The 17885-nt window shown below is 44.0% G+C and overlaps 1 long non-coding RNA gene across 1 annotated transcript; it reads right to left on the reverse strand.

Moving 5' to 3' along the window:
• Window positions 1-8194: 8194 nt before the first annotated feature.
• Window positions 8195-11450, reverse strand: LOC310770836. Its single transcript, XR_014552357.1, has 3 exons — window positions 11355-11450; window positions 10683-10812; window positions 8195-8809 (listed from the first exon to the last, which is right to left on the reverse strand). It is a non-coding gene; the product is annotated as an uncharacterized lncRNA (long non-coding RNA).
• Window positions 11451-17885: the final 6435 nt, after the last annotated feature.

The raw sequence follows: 17885 nt of genomic DNA on the forward strand, positions 1-17885 counted from the left end.
GCTTCTGGGTCCTCGGTTGAGCTCAGCTGGAATGCGTGCGTTTCTGGCCAAACAACACTCAATAGTCTGAGCACCGTCGCCACTCAGTGGGTCGGCGGAATGGATTGCACACGCCCGGCGGCTCTAACAGTATAATAGAAGATGCAAAAGGGCCAGATCAACGATCCACCGTCAAAAAAAAAAAAACGATTTTTTTGACGTATCAATACGTCGCTGGCAGTCAACGGTTGGATTCTGCTTGACGTATCAATACGTCGTTGGCAGTTAACGTGTTAACAAACAGATGCACCATGCCCATATCCTCCAATACAACTCACTCCGCCCCCCCGATTCCCTTCCCCCACACTTCTACTCCACTGACCACTGTAACTCCCTGATGTCATTTTTCAATTCAAAAATAGCCAATATCCACCAGCAACTGACCCCTCTCATGTCCGGTTGTCCATCTCCCCTAGCCCCCCCCCCCCCCCCCTCTCTGCACCTCTCTCCTGCTTCCATCTCCCCTCTTCTGCTGATTTATCAAAACTCATCCGGAAATACAAGCTATCCACCTGCCAACTTGACCCCCTGCCCTCCTCCCTGGTTATAGCCTCCCTCCCCTCTCTCCTGCCCCTGATAACTGCAATCATCCATTCCTCCCTCACCTCTGGTTCTGTCCCATCATCTCTCAAATCCGCTGCTGTAACACCGATTCTGAAGAAACCTGGTTCAAGCCTGTCTTTTCTCTCCGTCTTTTCTCTCCGTCTTATAGAACAGTCGGGTGGCTAAGCAGTTGACAGTCGGTGTTCGTCAGCTGGGGGACAAGAGGCCGAGCAGTTTCTGACAGATCCACTGACAGCTTTGCCATTATCAAGAGTCTCAACGCAGCGGGAAACCACCATGGTAATTACACAATATATTGTTAAATATCTACTGCAGGGGTTCCCAACCTGTTTTGGGAACAAAACTGTGACCCCACTTTGATGTGACAAAAATATAGGGACCCGAGACATTCAAATTCCGGTACAACATCGGTTATGGTAACATCATCAGTGATCATGTCACATGTAACAGTATGCAGACTTTTTCCTCATAATTTTGACTTTAATCTTATCATTTTTATTTTTTTCCGTCAAAATTCTGATTATTCTCTTTTTCTTTTTCTTTTTCAGAATTCTGACATTAAACTCAGAATCCTGATTTAAAGTGATCTCAGTATTGCAGCATTTATGAAATTGTTGTCTGTGGTGACACACGGTAGGCGGAGCTAACACAATAGACTGACTCTGCGGGTTACTGTAGGTTCACAGGGTGGGTGGAGCTAACACAATAGACTCACTCTGCGGGTTACTGTAGGTTCACAGGGTGGGCGGAGCTAACACAATAGACTCACTCTGCAGGTTACTGTAGGTTCACAGGGTGGGCAGAGCTAACACAATAGACTCACTCTGTAGGTTCACAGGGTGGGCGGAGCTAACACAATAGACTCACTCTGTAGGTTACTGTAGGTTCACAGGGTGGGCGGAGCTAACACAATAGACTCACTCTGTAGGTTACTGTAGGTTCACAGGGTGGGCGGAGCTAACACAATAGACTCACTCTGTAGGTTACGGTAGGTTCACAGGGTGGGCGGAGCTAACACAATAGACTCACTCTGTAGGTTACTGTAGGTTCACAGGGTGGGCGGAGCTAACACAATAGACTCACTCTGTAGGTTACTGTAGGTTCACAGGGTGGGCGGAGCTAACACAATAGACTCACTCTGTAGGTTACTGTAGGTTCACAGGGTGGGCGGAGCTAACACAATAGACTCACTCTGTAGGTTACTGTAGGTTCACAGGGTGGGCGGAGCTAACACAATAGACTCACTCTGCGGGTTACTGTAGGTTCACAGGGTGGGCGGAGCTAACACAATAGACTCACTCTGCGGGTTACTGTAGGTTCACAGGGTGGGCGGAGCTAACACAATAGACTCACTCTGCTGGTTACTGTAGGTTCACAGGGTGGGCGGAGCTAACACAATAGACTCACTCTGTAGGTTACTGTAGGTTCACAGGGTGGGCGGAGCTAACACAATAGACTCACTCTGTAGGTTACGGTAGGTTCACAGGGTGGGCGGAGCTAACACAATAGACTCACTCTGTAGGTTACTGTAGGTTCACAGGGTGGGCAGAGCTAACACAAGATTCAAGATTTTTTTTTTTTTATTGTCACTCCATGGTACAAATACCACGTGTGAAATTCTTGTGCAGTGGACTCCGTTTACGACATAGTACAAATAGGCAACAAGCAATAAGTAATAGGCAATAAGAAATAGGCATCAATAGCAATAAGACAGCAATAAGGCAAGAAATAGGCATCAATAAGCAATAAGACAAGTCGGTGGCTTATACGACAGTGGCATATTCATTGCACATAGGTGCACATGTCATGTGCTTACGTTAGACGTGTTCAGACATTCCAAATTCGACGTTTTATACATACATGTGCAAATAGCATGTACCTTATTAAACATACACTTAAATTTACAATTAAACGTTAGGCACCTTATTAAACATACACTTAAATTTACAATTAAACGTTAGGCATCCGTAATAGTAGCAGCTGCAGTACGGTACGGTACGACTACTGCACTATTTTGTGCATATTAAGGAGTCTCGTGGCCTGCGGGAAGAAACTGTTCCTCAAGCGATTTGTGCGTGTTTTTGGAACCCTGTATCTCCTCCCTGAGGGTAGCAGGGAGAACAGGCTGTTGTGGGGATGGTTTGTGTCTTTGATGATCTTCAGGGACCTCCTGAGGCACCGCTGTTTGTACAGTTCGTGCAGTTCTGGCAGCTCACACCCTGTTACGTGCTGGGCCGCGCGCCTCACCCTCCGTAGCGCTCTGCGGTCCATGGTGGTACAGTTCCCGTACCAGGCGGTGAAGCCGCCTGTCAGCAGGCTTTCAATGGTGCCTCTGTAGAAGTCCCCGAGGATTTCTTTCCTCAGCCCGAATTTCTTCAGGCGCCTGAGTCCGTGTAGTCGCTGTTGGGCCTTTTTGACAACAGTGGCGGTGTGGCCGGCCCAGGTCAGGTCCTGGTGGATGTTGACTCCCAGGTACTTGAAGCTGTCCACCCTTTCCACCACTGTGCCGTTGATGGTGATTGGGGGGTGTGTGCCCCCCCCTCTCCTGTAGTCTACAATGATCTCCTTGGTCTTGGAGACGTTCAGAGAGAGGTGGTTGTCCTGGCACCATTGTTCCAGTACCCCCACCTCCTCTCTGTAGGCCGTCTCGTCGCCCCCCGAGATCAGCCCCACGACCGCTGTGTCGTCTGCAAACTTCACAATTGTGTTTGAAGTTTGAGTCGCCACGCAGTCGTGGGTGTAGAGGTCGTACCAGAAGGGGCTGGAGACGCACCCCTGGGGCGCTCCTATGCTAATGGTCAGTGGGGAGGAGGTGAGGTTGCCCACCCTCACCACCTGGCGGCGGTCTGTCAGGAAATCCAGGATCCAGTCGCACATTGCCGTGTTTAGTCTCACTAAATAGACTCATAGACTAATAGACTCACTCTGTAGGTTACTGTAGGTTCACAGGGTGGGCGGAGCTAACACAATAGACTCACTCTGTAGGTTACTGTAGGTTCACAGGGTGGGCGGAGCTAACACAATAGACTCACTCTGCGGGTTACTGTAGGTTCACAGGGTGGGCGGAGCTAACACAATAGACTCACTCTGCGGGTTACTGTAGGTTCACAGGGTGGGCGGAGCTAACACAATAGACTCACTCTGCTGGTTACTGTAGGTTCACAGGGTGGGCGGAGCTAACACAATAGACTCACTCTGTAGGTTACTGTAGGTTCACAGGGTGGGCGGAGCTAACACAATAGACTCACTCTGTAGGTTACTGTAGGTTCACAGGGTGGGCGGAGCTAACACAATAGACTCACTCTGTAGGTTCACAGGGTGGGCGGAGCTAACACAATAGACTCACTCTGTAGGTTACGGTAGGTTCACAGGGTGGGCGGAGCTAACACAATAGACTCACTCTGTAGGTTACTGTAGGTTCACAGGGTGGGCGGAGCTAACACAATATACTCACTCTGTAGGTTCACAGGGTGGGCAGAGCTAACACAATAGACTCACTCTGTAGGTTACTGTAGGTTCACAGGGTGGGCGGAGCTAACACAATAGACTCACTCTGTAGGTTACGGTAGGTTCACAGGGTGGGCGGAGCTAACACAATATACTCACTCTGTAGGTTACTGTAGGTTCACAGGGTGGGCGGAGCTAACACAATAGACTCACTCTGTAGGTTACTGTAGGTTCCAGACAACTCTTGTGTGAAGTAGGATAACAAGCTGCATTTTTCAGGTCTCTGCTAGCATTACGGGCTATGGCTACTATGGCTGAACACATTATATACCGGTAATGCAACAGTTTGGATCTCACCTGCAATTACCACTAATCACCATAGGTGTCACCCAAGAGAACAACACTGACATCTTGGAGATTATCACTTTAAAGTGACAGCCAACCTCTAATATTATAAGATAAACTGTTCTTTCCTCATCATTATGTTTCAATGACGTTACAGTTGACATGTTTATGGTTATGGTATAGTTGTGACAGAGAGCTATGTGAGGCAGCCATATGAAGGCACCTTATTGTAAACTAATCTACCTCTTGTTGTTGTTGTTGCAGGAATTCACAGCATTACAGTGAGGAGAGTGTCAGTGAAGGCAGGAGGCTCCATCTCCATTCCTTGTCTCTATAATGCACAGTAGGCTACATAAACAATGTGAAGTACTTGTGTCAAGGGTTTTTCTTCAACGGCTGCAGTCCTGTGGTCAAAACTAACCTACAAAGTCCTTCAGGAAGATTTTCTATATCTGATAACACCGACCAAAGAATCTTCACTGTGACCATTAATGACCTGGTGCCACAGAACACTGGTTATTTCTGGTGTGCTGTGGAGAGGATTATATTGCCACATGTTAGAAACAAATTCAACCTGGATGTCTCGGCAGGTAAGATCACCTCGTTTGCCTTGCATGTACAGTGGGTGCATTTGTAGGAGCGTAATGGACTTTCCCTTTTGCACCGGTCTGTAGAAATGTAAGATGTTTTTCAGTTTTGCTTTTATTTATACTTTATACTCATGTTCTTCCTCTATGCCTTTGTTTGTAAGATAAGCCCATTCTCTATGTCAGTGGTTCCCAAACTGGGGTACGCGTACCCCTAGGGGTACGTGGAGGTACTACAGGGGGTACGCCAAAATAAATCTGACCCCCCCCCCCTCTGGCAAAGTTAAACCCAGACATATGACCCGCCACACACTATACACACACACACACCGGCATTCTGATTAGACCCGCCCTACTCTGCCTCTGATTGGCTCTCAATCCTCGGTGAACTGTCTGTTCCCTGTATCTGTGTTGACTTTTTCACCAAAATAAATCAATCAATCAATCAAATCTACCAACGAATGTAACGAGTATTAGCCAATGAGAGGCGGAGGAATCCAGGGCCTCAAGTGGAGCGATGTTTAGCAGAGCAAACAGTAGCGTTAGCGGTGCTAGCCTCGCAGCTAGTAGTGTCAACACGGGCGCTTGCGCTGGTCAAAGTGATGGTGAATCCGAGCCCGAAGCCCAAGATGTCCCAGGAAAGTCCAGAGGAGACAGGGAAGTTAACGCTAAAAAGACGAGATGACGAGAACTACATTACTATGGGCTTCACTTGTATTAAACCAATACAAACAGGGCTGTACAAGTGGAGTTTAACCACAAGCCACTGCCAGACTTTTGGATTGCACTGTGCACAGAGTGTCCTGCCCTGGCACATCGTGCTGTTAAGACCATAATGCCCTTTGCAACAATATGTGTGAGAGTGGCTTTTCAGCCCTCACTGGCATGAAAACTAAGTTCAGGCACAAACTGTGCGTGGAAAATGATTTGAGACTGAAACTGTCTTCCATTCAACCCAAAATTGCAGAGTTATGTGCATCAAGTCAAGCACACCCCTCACATTAGTCTGTGGTGAAAAGTCTATTCATTTTAATTTTCTGTATTTTTTCCAGAGAAGTCATTTGTACTTAGCTGATGTGCATGTCACGTGTTATCAGGGATGCAAAGTAGTCACATTTAGGTGACAGTCACCTTTTTTAAATCCCAAAATAGGGCTCTTAAGATTTGAGTTGTTTGTTCCTGCCCTAGTGTGTGTGTGTGTGTGTGTGTGTGTGTGTGTGTGTGTGTGTGTGTGTGTGTGTGTGTCAGTGTGTGTCTGTCACCTTTAAAAAAAAAAAGGCGAATTTGTTTGCATCCCTGTGTTATGAGAGGGCTTTTTACAAGGCTGAATGAAGAGAAAACCTTTTTCCATATTATTTTATAACTTTTCCGTAGAAGTCATTCATGCTGTGCTTGAGGTATTATGCATATCAGTTGTTATGAGAGGACCCTTTTTTTCAGATTTTATTTGAGACTTTTCCAGAGAAGTTTGTGCTTTAGGTATTATGCATGTCTGTTATGAGGATTTTTTTTCATATTTTATGTATAACTTTTCCAGAGAAGTCATTCATATTGTGCTTGAGGAAATGTACATGTCATTTGTTAAGATGACTTTTTATGAGGCTGAATAAACAGCAAAATTGTTAAAAACACTGTCATGTCTTCATATTTAACATCATATGAGAGTTGCCCGTCTGTGGAGGTCTAGGGGGTACACGACAGGAGGTTGAATGCTCCAGGGGGTACATGACTTTAAAAAGTTTGGGAACCACTGCTCTATGTGGACGAACAGGAGATACTAGGATTTGAAGGAGGGAGCGTGACTGCCAGTTGCCGCCATACTGATTCCTCTGGAGAAATGGCGTGGTGTGGACTGGACGGTGTCTGTGTGGGGCAGTCTGGATATTTAAATGGAACTAATGTGACAATCAATGCGAGTGCCTCTGTCTTCAATGTGACTATGAGTGAACTGAAGATAGAGAGCAGTGGTTGGTATTTGTGTCGTAAAGGAGCCGTAGATATGCCGGTGCAAATCACTGTTGAACAAAACTCATCAACGACTACAATGAGCCCTACCACAACAAGTAAGAATCAAACCATTTCATATTGCCACATACGATTGCCTATATGATGCATCATTTAAAAAAATCAAGCCATTAAGCAAACACACACAAATGTAACATAAGTCAAATTCCAAAATAGTTCCAAATTCCAATAATCATGACGTATAGAATCCATCCTTGTCATTTACTTTGGAAATGCCAGACATGCCAGAAAACCTCTAATAAATGCACTCTAGAGCTTAGAGACATTCAGAAAGCTGACAAGTTTTTAAGCATAACTCTGCATAATGTTAGTATCATTCATCCCAATCTTTGTTATTTACAGATTGAGTTGAGAATGCCGGACGAGAGAAGCTGAATACAGCCGGTGCGCCCAACAACCACTCGACTTTTCAAAACCACTAGTTTGTTTTCTAAATACTCCCCGTCTCCCTCTGATCTCTTCTTTGCGGACTAAAATTATATTTTCCAATTAAAGCTGTGAAGAAAAACTACGGTTGAGCTCTTGACCCTGGAGTCAATTAAGCAGATGAATTTATGATTGTGCGGTTTTCTTTTCACAAAAATGCTAGCCACTTGATAATCTCACTAGTGAAATATTGAATAACAATGCTTAAGCCCAGTGGTAAGGCAGACATGGGCAAAATACAGCCGCAGGGCAAGAACCGGCCTGTGGACCATCTCATTGCAGCCCACAACGTCAAAGGGGAAAAAAAGTGAATGATTAAAATAAGTCTGTAGTACTATTTATCTATTACATTTTGAAGTCAGTCTGCCTTGGGTCCATATTTATAACATAATACAATGCTTCATCAGTGACCTATGCAGAGGTGCACATCGGCAAAATGTAGGTTAGTGATACTGCTTTTAAGTGAATTGTTTTATGTAAGTAAATATTTTCATTCTAACACAGTAGGGGGGGGGGGGGTGTGGCCCACTCTTGGTGTAAGGGTAAAGATGCACCTCGAGACCTGATGCACTCCTGCTGGTCTAGGATCAGATTCTACTAGAACTCCTGCATCTCCCAAACTTCCGCTTTCCACTGTCTATTGATTGAAAAGGAATACTTAAGTGCTTGACTGTCTCTTCAAAATTTGCTCAGTGGTTTCCTCATCTTACTAAAGAAAACGTGAAGAAACTCAAATCATCTTAATTTCTTTATTTCCTCATTTCATTACAAAAAGATCTCCTTTGGAAGAATTGCCGATAACTTATTTAAACTTTTTTTCTTGGGGAAATCAACTCTTCTTAACAGAGAGGAGAACACCTCTCATCCTCCATATGTGATGCACTGAACAGGCAAACACACGGGCATGGTTAGTAATGATGAATGTGTCAGTGCTACTGTTGATGGTTTAGCCTCGGTGCAAACACGCATGGCTAAACGTCATTACAGGATGAGAGCGGGTGTTGAGCAACAGGAAAGAGGAATGTACAAAAAACACAAATCAACTCAAATTCCATCAAGAAAAAGCACAAATAATGATCCTAGCTCACTGATAAAACATTAGCATGTCGGACAGTCAGAAAACAAACATCACAGGAAAATGAAGTGCAACAATCGTTCGCTTTACAGCCCTCAGTAGGAGTATCTGTCAGTGAGCGTTTTCTTTTGAGTGGCAAAAAAGGACAAACTGCATTTTTAAATTGTCAATTGGATTCATGAAATACCATGTTCAACAGTCTGATGTGATCCTCAATGACTCCTTGGAAACAAAAAAGAAAAAAATGTAAGACCTTCCTCCGTGTCTTCTTTAATTTTCTTGTCCTCATTTGCTTGCAATTCTGTAAGAGAGAGAGAGAATATACTTTGAGTTACTTCAACAGGAGAGAATAAGACATTTTATTTTCTATCACCATCACACATACTTAACATCTGATGACAAGGGCTGACTCATGCATTACTGTGTACAGCCTTCCACAACAAAGACGTCACTTGCCAAGAACACAGAGATTCTCATGGTGAATGTTAGCCTGGTAACCAGCCCAAATGAATCCTTCATTAGGGTCTGGACGCTTTGCTATCCGCCACGTATTTTTCAGCCCAAACTGATTGGTATCTGTGTCAATCATCGAACTACTTCGACAATTCTGCGCCAAAGAACTTAAATGGATAAGACCTGAAGCGAATACTTTGTTGCAACGATTATTCCACTGCAGCCTAATGACAGCAGTGTTGTGTGTCTGTTCTCACTTTGTTAAACTCTTTTCTGGTCCAGAGCTGGAAGACCGGAAACAGCCGCCATGACAGTCTGCCCGCATTGATAACATTTTTACTTTAGAGCCACAATATTGTTATAAATATCAACAAATAGCCAACATATATCAAAGCTGGTGGGCTTTATGGTAAGAGCGTCACTCGAACTGGTTGACAGTTATATTAAACTGGTCATTCAGTGGCGTTTTACTGCCACATAACTAACATGCTAACAGCTAGCTAGCCTAGCTAGCAGCACTCGGCAATGCGTTATCGCATTATTATCCGTAATGTTAGATTAATTATTTACATGTAATAAGGTCCCACTGCCTACGTCGACCAGCCAATCAGGTGTCCCAGACAGTATGTGTCCTGAATAAACGCAGTGGATGGGCGTAGGTCCAGGCCCAGATGAAGAGTGTGACAACTGCGATTCATATGGGTCTGGAGGATACCAGGCTAGGTGAATGTCTAAGCACTGGACAATGCACATCTTGGCTCATGAACACAAAACATAATTAAACAGTATGGTACAACCAAAACCATGGGCACTAAGCCTACAATGGAGGGATTAATAATGTGCTGGCACGGCCGTGATGGTAATGGTCATGGTGGGATGAGTGAGAGGCAAACCAGGGGAGGTCAAAGGTCAAATACACGTGAACACTCGGCACTAGAATGAGTGAGCACCACACAGCCATGCACGCTGCCGGCCATATGGAGATGCACTGGGATGCAGTCCATGAGGATGCCCTTACTTCAGCCTTGAAGCCCGACCATTTGTTACAAATGAGGCCTTTATCGTAGGCTCCTATACTTTGCCAACCTACTACTTTGCTCTGCGGCAATCCTGAAAGAGGAGTAAAGAGACATTTACAGCAGGGTGTTGAGAGAGGGGTTAAAAAGAGGCACCAACTACAAGAAGAATGGAAACTAGCTGGGACATGAAAATGACATTTCTGACCATCATTAATTGCAATCTACTAAAAAATATGGTTAAATGGGCTATGGCAAAAATGACAGGAGTCATTGGTTAATCTGGGGTAAAGGTGAGCAATTACAGGCTGACATCTTCAGCCAGCGATACAGGGCGCACAATTGTCACTCTAGCCTTTTGAGGGCTCTGCATATTGTTGATGGCTTGAAGAAATTGCCCACTCAGATCATAACCTGGGTAACATTGCCTGGGAAGCACTTCTCTGCTGGTCCCAGTAGGCCTGCGCCCTCTACAGATGAAGGCTACACTCCACTAGCAGAGAGCCTGGCGTTGCCGTCGGCCTCTGGGGAACCTACTGAGGAGCTAGCGGTGCAGAATAGGCCCTTTAAGAACTACAGAGAGGCCTCAGGGGGACCAGGGGCCTTCTCCATCTGGAAGTGGCCACCAGCCTTTCTTCCTGGTATCAAGGGCTCTCTAGAAACCATGTGTTGGCCTGTGTGGCCATGCGCCATCAGGAGGCGTACCTCTTGACTGCTTTCTGGGCCAGCATACGGTTCCCGGCGAGGAAAGTTAGACTGCCGATGGTGGCCAGGTACTTCAGAGTCTGGAACATGTTGAGGTGAGTCCAGTAAACATACATCAGGCCCAGCATGGCTGAAACAAAACACCAAAGCGGGATTGAGCATGAACATGTAAACAAGAACAGCTGCTGAGCAGAGATTGAGCCATAGAATAACAATCAGATCAGATAAAAAATATGAATGTGGTGAATAGTGAGACAATCATTTAGAATTGTGCCACGAGGTACACGTTTGTCAATTTAAAAGATAACTTTGCAAGTCATGTCATGTCAGGAAAGTCACCATTTGTCATAAAACTTTTGCACTACAAGTTATAAATCAGAAAGACTACACAAAACAGTCATAAGTAACGTCATAACTTTCTCTCATGCCAGGCCATGCTGTTGTTACGTAAATAGTATGTGAGACGAGAGATGTAGTTGATTGAGCGGTTTCATCTGAAGCTCAGATCCAGGGTTCCACGTCACAGTGAGTGGAACAGGAGAATAACCATCACTCACAGACAGATCCAGGGTTCCACGTCACAGTGAGTGGAACAGGAGAATAACCATCACTCACAGACAGATCCTACTGTGCTATGCTCGTCTCTATTACATCACCTTGTGAGATACTCACTTGGTCACTATAGTTAGTTTAGTGATCTCAACAATGTATTCACGAGTTTCCTGATGAGACCGTGGGCGCTTCCATGACACCCTCCCTCCCTGTTTCCAGCTGCTGTTGCCTGTTTCCGCCCAGCACCGTTCATAGCGAAAGAGACTGAAAATAATCATAATAATTGTTGTGACTTTGTACCTACCTATGTCTTGTAATGGAGCCCCCCTGCATAATAATTTCACACGTGCATAATTGTACAAAACGGAGTGACAATATCTTGAATCTTGAAAGAGAGAGACCGCGAAAGCACCGTTCAATGACCAAATAATAAGAGTTCCGGTTTGGACGTTTAGCCTTCAAAACAAAAGCGGACGCTATGCAACCACATACCGTACTATGTTTAGCAATTTCGGCTAAAATAAGCCCGTACAGTACGAGTGAATTGACATTCACCTCGTTTTTGTAAAATATCGCCGCTATGTAACCACACAACGTTACTATTTTTAGCCATTTCGGATAAATAAGCCAAACGTTCCCACTCTTTGACAGTGGCGTGCACATCCTTGCTAGTGAAAAAAATGTAAACAGGAAGTCGACAACCGGCAACGGCTGAGAATCATGGGAAACGTAGTTTCCTCCTGGTCTATTGTCCGGGAAGCGATATTTGTTTCCAATGATGGCGAAGGCGTGATCCGCCCCTCTCTGCCTCTGATTGGCTGACTGCATTCGGCCAAGCGGATGTGATTGGATGAACGTTTGACGCTGGGCCAATCAGAGGCAGAGAGGGGCGGGTCATGCCTTCGCTATCATGGGGAAAAAATATCGTGTTCTTCTTCTTCTTCTTGTTTGGTTTTACGGCGGTTGGCATCCAAGATGTTGCATTACCGCCTCCTTCTGGACTAATCCATCCAATGTTTCCCTACTCCATTACAGTCTTGTTAATTATTAGTCCAGTTTCTCTCAAAAACGGACCAGTATAGTTTATTTCCCTCCACTGCTCCCACACATCCCATTATATCCTTCACACTGCAGGGCTGGCGCGTGCGCCATCGAAAAATGTGGGACATTTGAAGCCAGATTTAGAGAAATAACTCATTTTAAATTAACAGTTGTGATGTCATTATTCAGTCTTAACCACCAATATCTGAGCATTTGCTCTTCTTTTTGCAATTCCAGCATGGGCCACACAGGGGGTTAGAATTTGTAGAAGCAATAAAATCATTGTCAAGTCTTCTTGGAGTGTGATCTGATATTAATAAGTGTCAGTAGTGTCACATTAATATGAACTAGGCTATTCTGAGGCAGAGTAACATGTACTGTACAGTACATAGGCTTGACTCCAGCCTATAAACTACCTCCAACCGCTAGAGGTAGTTTATATAGAAGAGTATATATAACTGATAACAGCAGGGGGTCGCCCTCAGGCCTGATCCACTATGCGGTGAAGATGTCCACACAGAGAGCAGGTGTGTGTCTGCTGGATACGGCTGAACTTGACTGTTATGTGGAGGCTTAAGCTACAGTACCTGAAATGTGTGAGTGTCTGAAGTGTGTGCTGAGCTAATAAAAACATGAATCTTACATGCAGCGTTTAAAATGTACAGTAAAGGTTATCCTTGAATGAATTATGTCGGTTGTTCCTCTTCCTGTGCTTGAATGTGTGTTTAAAACATAATGGTAAATCAATATTAAAACTTGATATTCAGTCTGTTTATTTGACTATCATCAAATGAAATACACCCTTACATCCTACACAATACACAATACATCCTTGTGGACAATTCTGAATATTCATAGGTGGATTATGACATGAGGGGCCCGGGCCCCTGGGTCTGGATGTATGAAGTGCCCCCCTCACAGCACACATATGCAAAAGACCAGACATACACTCACCTGCATCTCAACAGGATTTACAGCACAGACACCTGAACACTCAAAGCCAACAGCACAATAACAAGAAATAAACTCACTTGTATCTAACACAGGATTTACAGCACAGGTAGACTCAATTAAAGCCAAAAGCACAGTAACCCTCTATAATTGTCCATACACTTATGGAACATTTAATAAAAAATAAACGGTTGGGGCCCTAAGGGATCAGTTGGTCCCAGGCCTGGGCAAGAGACGTGGTGGCCCTGTGAAGAGGCTCTGGGTTATGGGCCCCCTGAACTCTTGGGCCCCTGGCCTGGGCCCGGTAGGCCCGATCGATAATACATCCCTGTGAATATTAACAATTCCTATTCACAAAGATTTTCTTTCTTTCTTTCTTTCTAATGACCTCTCTTTGTTATCCTTTGACTAGTGTTTAGTTGGGAATTAACAGGGTGAGTGTGCAGGTTGGCATGCAAGTTATTACTAGTGAAAACACACACGTGCATGTATGCACACGCACACACACCCTCCACAGATGGTTGTTGTCACTCAGTCCTGACCATGTCACCTGGTTATTTTTTTCAGGCGATGTGTGTTGGTGGTCCCTCCACCTCATCAACTACCGCTGCAGATGGTCCGTCCACCTGCGATGATGGTCCCTCCACCAGCGATGATGGTCCCTCCACCTCAACCAACGGTCCCTCAACCACTACCTCCGCCAGTCCCCCAACCCCTTCACCAAAGAAAAAAATGAAGAAAAATCCCGTAGTGGATTTTTTGAAGAAGGAGAGTGAGAGGGAGCAGAGGCGCCACGAGGAGAGCGAGGCGAAGACGGAGCGCTTCCTCTGCCTTTTTGAAAAAATAGTTGACAAACTGTAATGTCACTTTAGCTGCTGTTCTCTGCTGTTTTGCACTGTTCTGAACTACGGTACCTCTACATTTTTTTTTATTGTTCTCGGTTGTTTTGCGCTGATCTGCACTACCTCAATTTTTTTTTTTTATGTATGGGTGAATGTAGCCACATTGTAAAGCGCTATATAAATGCAGTCCATTTACTATTTATTTATTTTTTGTGCAATATACTATACTGTGCAATTCTTCAATCTATGCTGTGCGACTTGCGGTCAGCATTTTTTTGTTTTGTTTTTAGTGTGTGTTGTAGAAAATTGAAGTTCCATTGTTTCAGCAAAAGGGAGAAATCCTCAATGCCACTGGGGTGAATGTATGTGTGAGATGTCACTAATAAGTCATACCATTAATTATGCGTATGCAATTATAGCTTATGCCAATGGAACTTCAATTTTCTACAACAGTGTGTATATTGGATATATCTGTGTTTACTTTTAGAGTTCTTTTAACGTGTCAATTTTCTGTGTGTGAGCTGCTGTAACAAGTGAATTTCCCACTTGTGGACAAAGGTACAGTATTGCATCGCATCCTATACACCCATCTACCCCCCACTGCTTTCTCACTCAGGCAAGTTGGTTAGAGTAAATGTGTGATTTTCTTTCAACCCATTCCTTCAAGTTAGTTGAGGTTACAGCTTCTCTGAATGTCTGGTGAAGGTTACACATCAATCTGTAACAGTAATGTGTTTGTTGATACCTGATCCTCACTCTCTTCCCCAGATACATGTTCACTTAGATGACCTGGTTTCTTCCTTACTCTAGTCCAGAAGGCTATCTGGCAGGCTCATCTTGGTTAGTCTGATCTGTCTAGGATCTAGACAGATGAGGTGAACAGCCAAGCACCTAGACTCTAGGTGCCTTTGTGTGACACACACACAAAATGCAGATAGCCAAAAACTTTGGTTGCTTTAAATGTGTTCAGGGTTGGGTAGGTTACTTTTAAATAGGAATCCCTTAAAGTTACTTGTTACTTGTTAAAAATTGTACTTAGTAACGTAATCCGATTACCACTATTTAAAAGTAAAGTAGGGATTACTTTCAGTTACTTTTGGATTACTTTTTTTTTTTTTATCCAGGAATGTCCCATTGGGATACAAGATCTCTTCTTCCAGGGAGTCCTGGTCAAGAGTCCTGGCTAAAACCCTTATTTAACTAGATGAAGCATGTTTTACCATTGATAACCAGATAAGAATGTTTATACCAACATGAAGTTAAGGAGAATACAACAAGAGTTATTTTTAAGACCACTTTAATTTACGTTATGGGTATTTTTCATGATGTGGAGTGGAAGACGCAGCTTGTGTTGATATAAAAGAGAAATATGCTCTCAATTGTATAACGTGGTAATTTAGGATGTTACCTGAAGGCATCACAGGTGGTGACAGCCAATGACATGCACTGAAAACGTATACTGTACTGAGACTGTGGTTATGGTTGTGCAATAGAGCGGAAGAGGACAGCAGAAGTCTGCCTCCATTTACGTACATCGGTGCCCTGGAGCCACTTCTACCGTGTTTTCCTCTCACTGTCATGAGCATATTTCTCACTGTTATGTCTTTTCACTTTGTATGTCCTGTAGGGTTAGGGGTCCCGTGGATGGTCCTTGTTGAGGGTATGGTGTGATTGTGCATTGTGGGAGGCATGTGGAAGTTTGTGGATGTGTATATATGTTGTAGCCTACTGTATTTTATTTGAAACGGGGACGTTTCTTTTTGGAGGAGGGGAGGTATTAGACCAAATCAGCGGGATGTTTACATTTACTTCCGGGTACCCCTGAGGTCCACACATTATAATGGCGGTGGACGGCACAAACTGACGTGTTGAAGACAAAAACAGACAAAGAAGACAAAAATGGTTCGTCCGTGTTGTGTTGTTGTTTAATATCATTCATAACAGCACTTTCACTAACGTTAGTGGAGACCAGACTAGCTAATTTACCTGTTGGACCAGACCAGAGTAGACTTGACGCTAAATTAAATTAACGTGGCGTCAGTAGCTCTGTTTGTAACGTTAACGTAACCTCGCGTCACCAGGCTCTTCTACGTTAACGAGTCTGCAAAACAGCGAGTTTGACAGACAAACAAACCTTATTAGCTAGCTAACACTACATAAAACAAACACAGAAGAAAGGCTAGATACGTCGGACAAGCATGTTTACTAACCGTTTAACCATTTAAATTGAAAGTAGTCGGCCGAAAACAACGAGAGGGTTTGACAGCATTTATTTGACAACACGCACATTTAAACCTGCCGCCTTCCCCAAGTGGTACCCGGAAGTAAATTTGTTTACATGGTGACGTCACGGTGATTTGGTCTGTCCGGAAACGGAAGTGGACAGTGTGTTCACTCTCTATCGCTCTCGCCCCTGACCAAGTAAAGAAGTGGCAGCAGCTCCCAACAACAAGCGGTCTCTGACTCATTATTTCATCATATAAACAATATATAAAGAACCCAAAACGCTCGGTTACAACAACAATAGTGTGCAAGTAACACATGTCACACTTCTTCTTTTTTCATGGCCAGAGGGATAAACATGCTTCATATTTCAGAGAGCAAACTTGTACTGTCTCCATGGCTGCTAAAACAAACAATTGTTTGGGGAAGGTGGGCGTGCGTGCGCAGGCACAAACTGCCAAAGAGTGTTGGAGGGAAGAAATGCCAAAGAGTGTTGGAGGGAAGAATGGTTGAAACACTTACTTTTTTTGGCCAATGGGACAACAGCACATGACCGTGACAGCGAATCAGAGGTGTCTCTTTCAGGCCAAAATGGCAGCAGGCTTGCTGCCTGTGTGTGCTGGTGTTGCAATTGAAGGATAGATTAGCTGTCACCTTTTTTTTACGTGCTCGTCCAATATAATAGTACTCTTTGTACGTGGAATGCACATCACAGTGTGACTATCTGATCACACAACCAAATACTCAGTCAAATATTGTTTTATTCACCAGAAACACAAAAGACACCTAGATGTGGTGTTTTTTCTGAGCAATATCAATGTCTCTTGATTTGTAAGAGACAGTCTAGAATTTACTACTGACACTGATAACAAAAATGATTTGTCTGATGATTTCAAATACGACATTGGACTCATTCCCTCAGCAATGAATTTCCCCAAAATCTGCAATTCTAACTGTAGTTTGTTTTTATTGCTCATAATTTTATTGCATCAACTACATTAAATGATATTTAGTATTTTCATATCTGTGGCAAGAATGAGAAGGCTTAAAGACAAGATTGAGAGAGAAGGTAGTTTCATATCTGTGACACATGAATGAGAAGCCTTAAATGGGCTATTCCAGGTAACCTGTGCCAGCTGGGTTGTAGAGAGAGATTGTACAACTCGATCCTAAAGAATGGGGAAATCGTATGCAATTCCTTTCCATTGAATGGAGGATTCATAGTAGACCAACATCCCCAGTCTCCACTCTAGAAATGACCCAACCACAGACCATAATGATAATGCCTGACTCAAAAAGTAATACAAGTCAACAAATAGTAAACATGGTGTCCCCCAGTGATGTGCGGTAACAGAGTCAACATGGACAGATGGAGATCCATAGCCCCCCGGTGGTGGACAAAAAGTGGTCAAATAGACAGTGAGCAGCCTCCCAACCCAGTTGACCTCATCCTGTAATAATAATACAAGATAAAGCAAATCCTGCACTGGCCCGCAGCTTTTAAATATTTGATTTTGAAGGAATAATCGTGCCTTGCTGGAAAACCAGAAATGACACAATGTAGCATGTTTGCCACTTCACACTCATAACATGA

The sequence above is a fragment of the Poromitra crassiceps genome (genome assembly GCF_964638095.1).
Source record: "Poromitra crassiceps genome assembly, contig: HAP1_SCAFFOLD_244, whole genome shotgun sequence".
Classification (NCBI taxonomy): Eukaryota; Metazoa; Chordata; class Actinopteri; order Beryciformes; family Melamphaidae; genus Poromitra; species Poromitra crassiceps.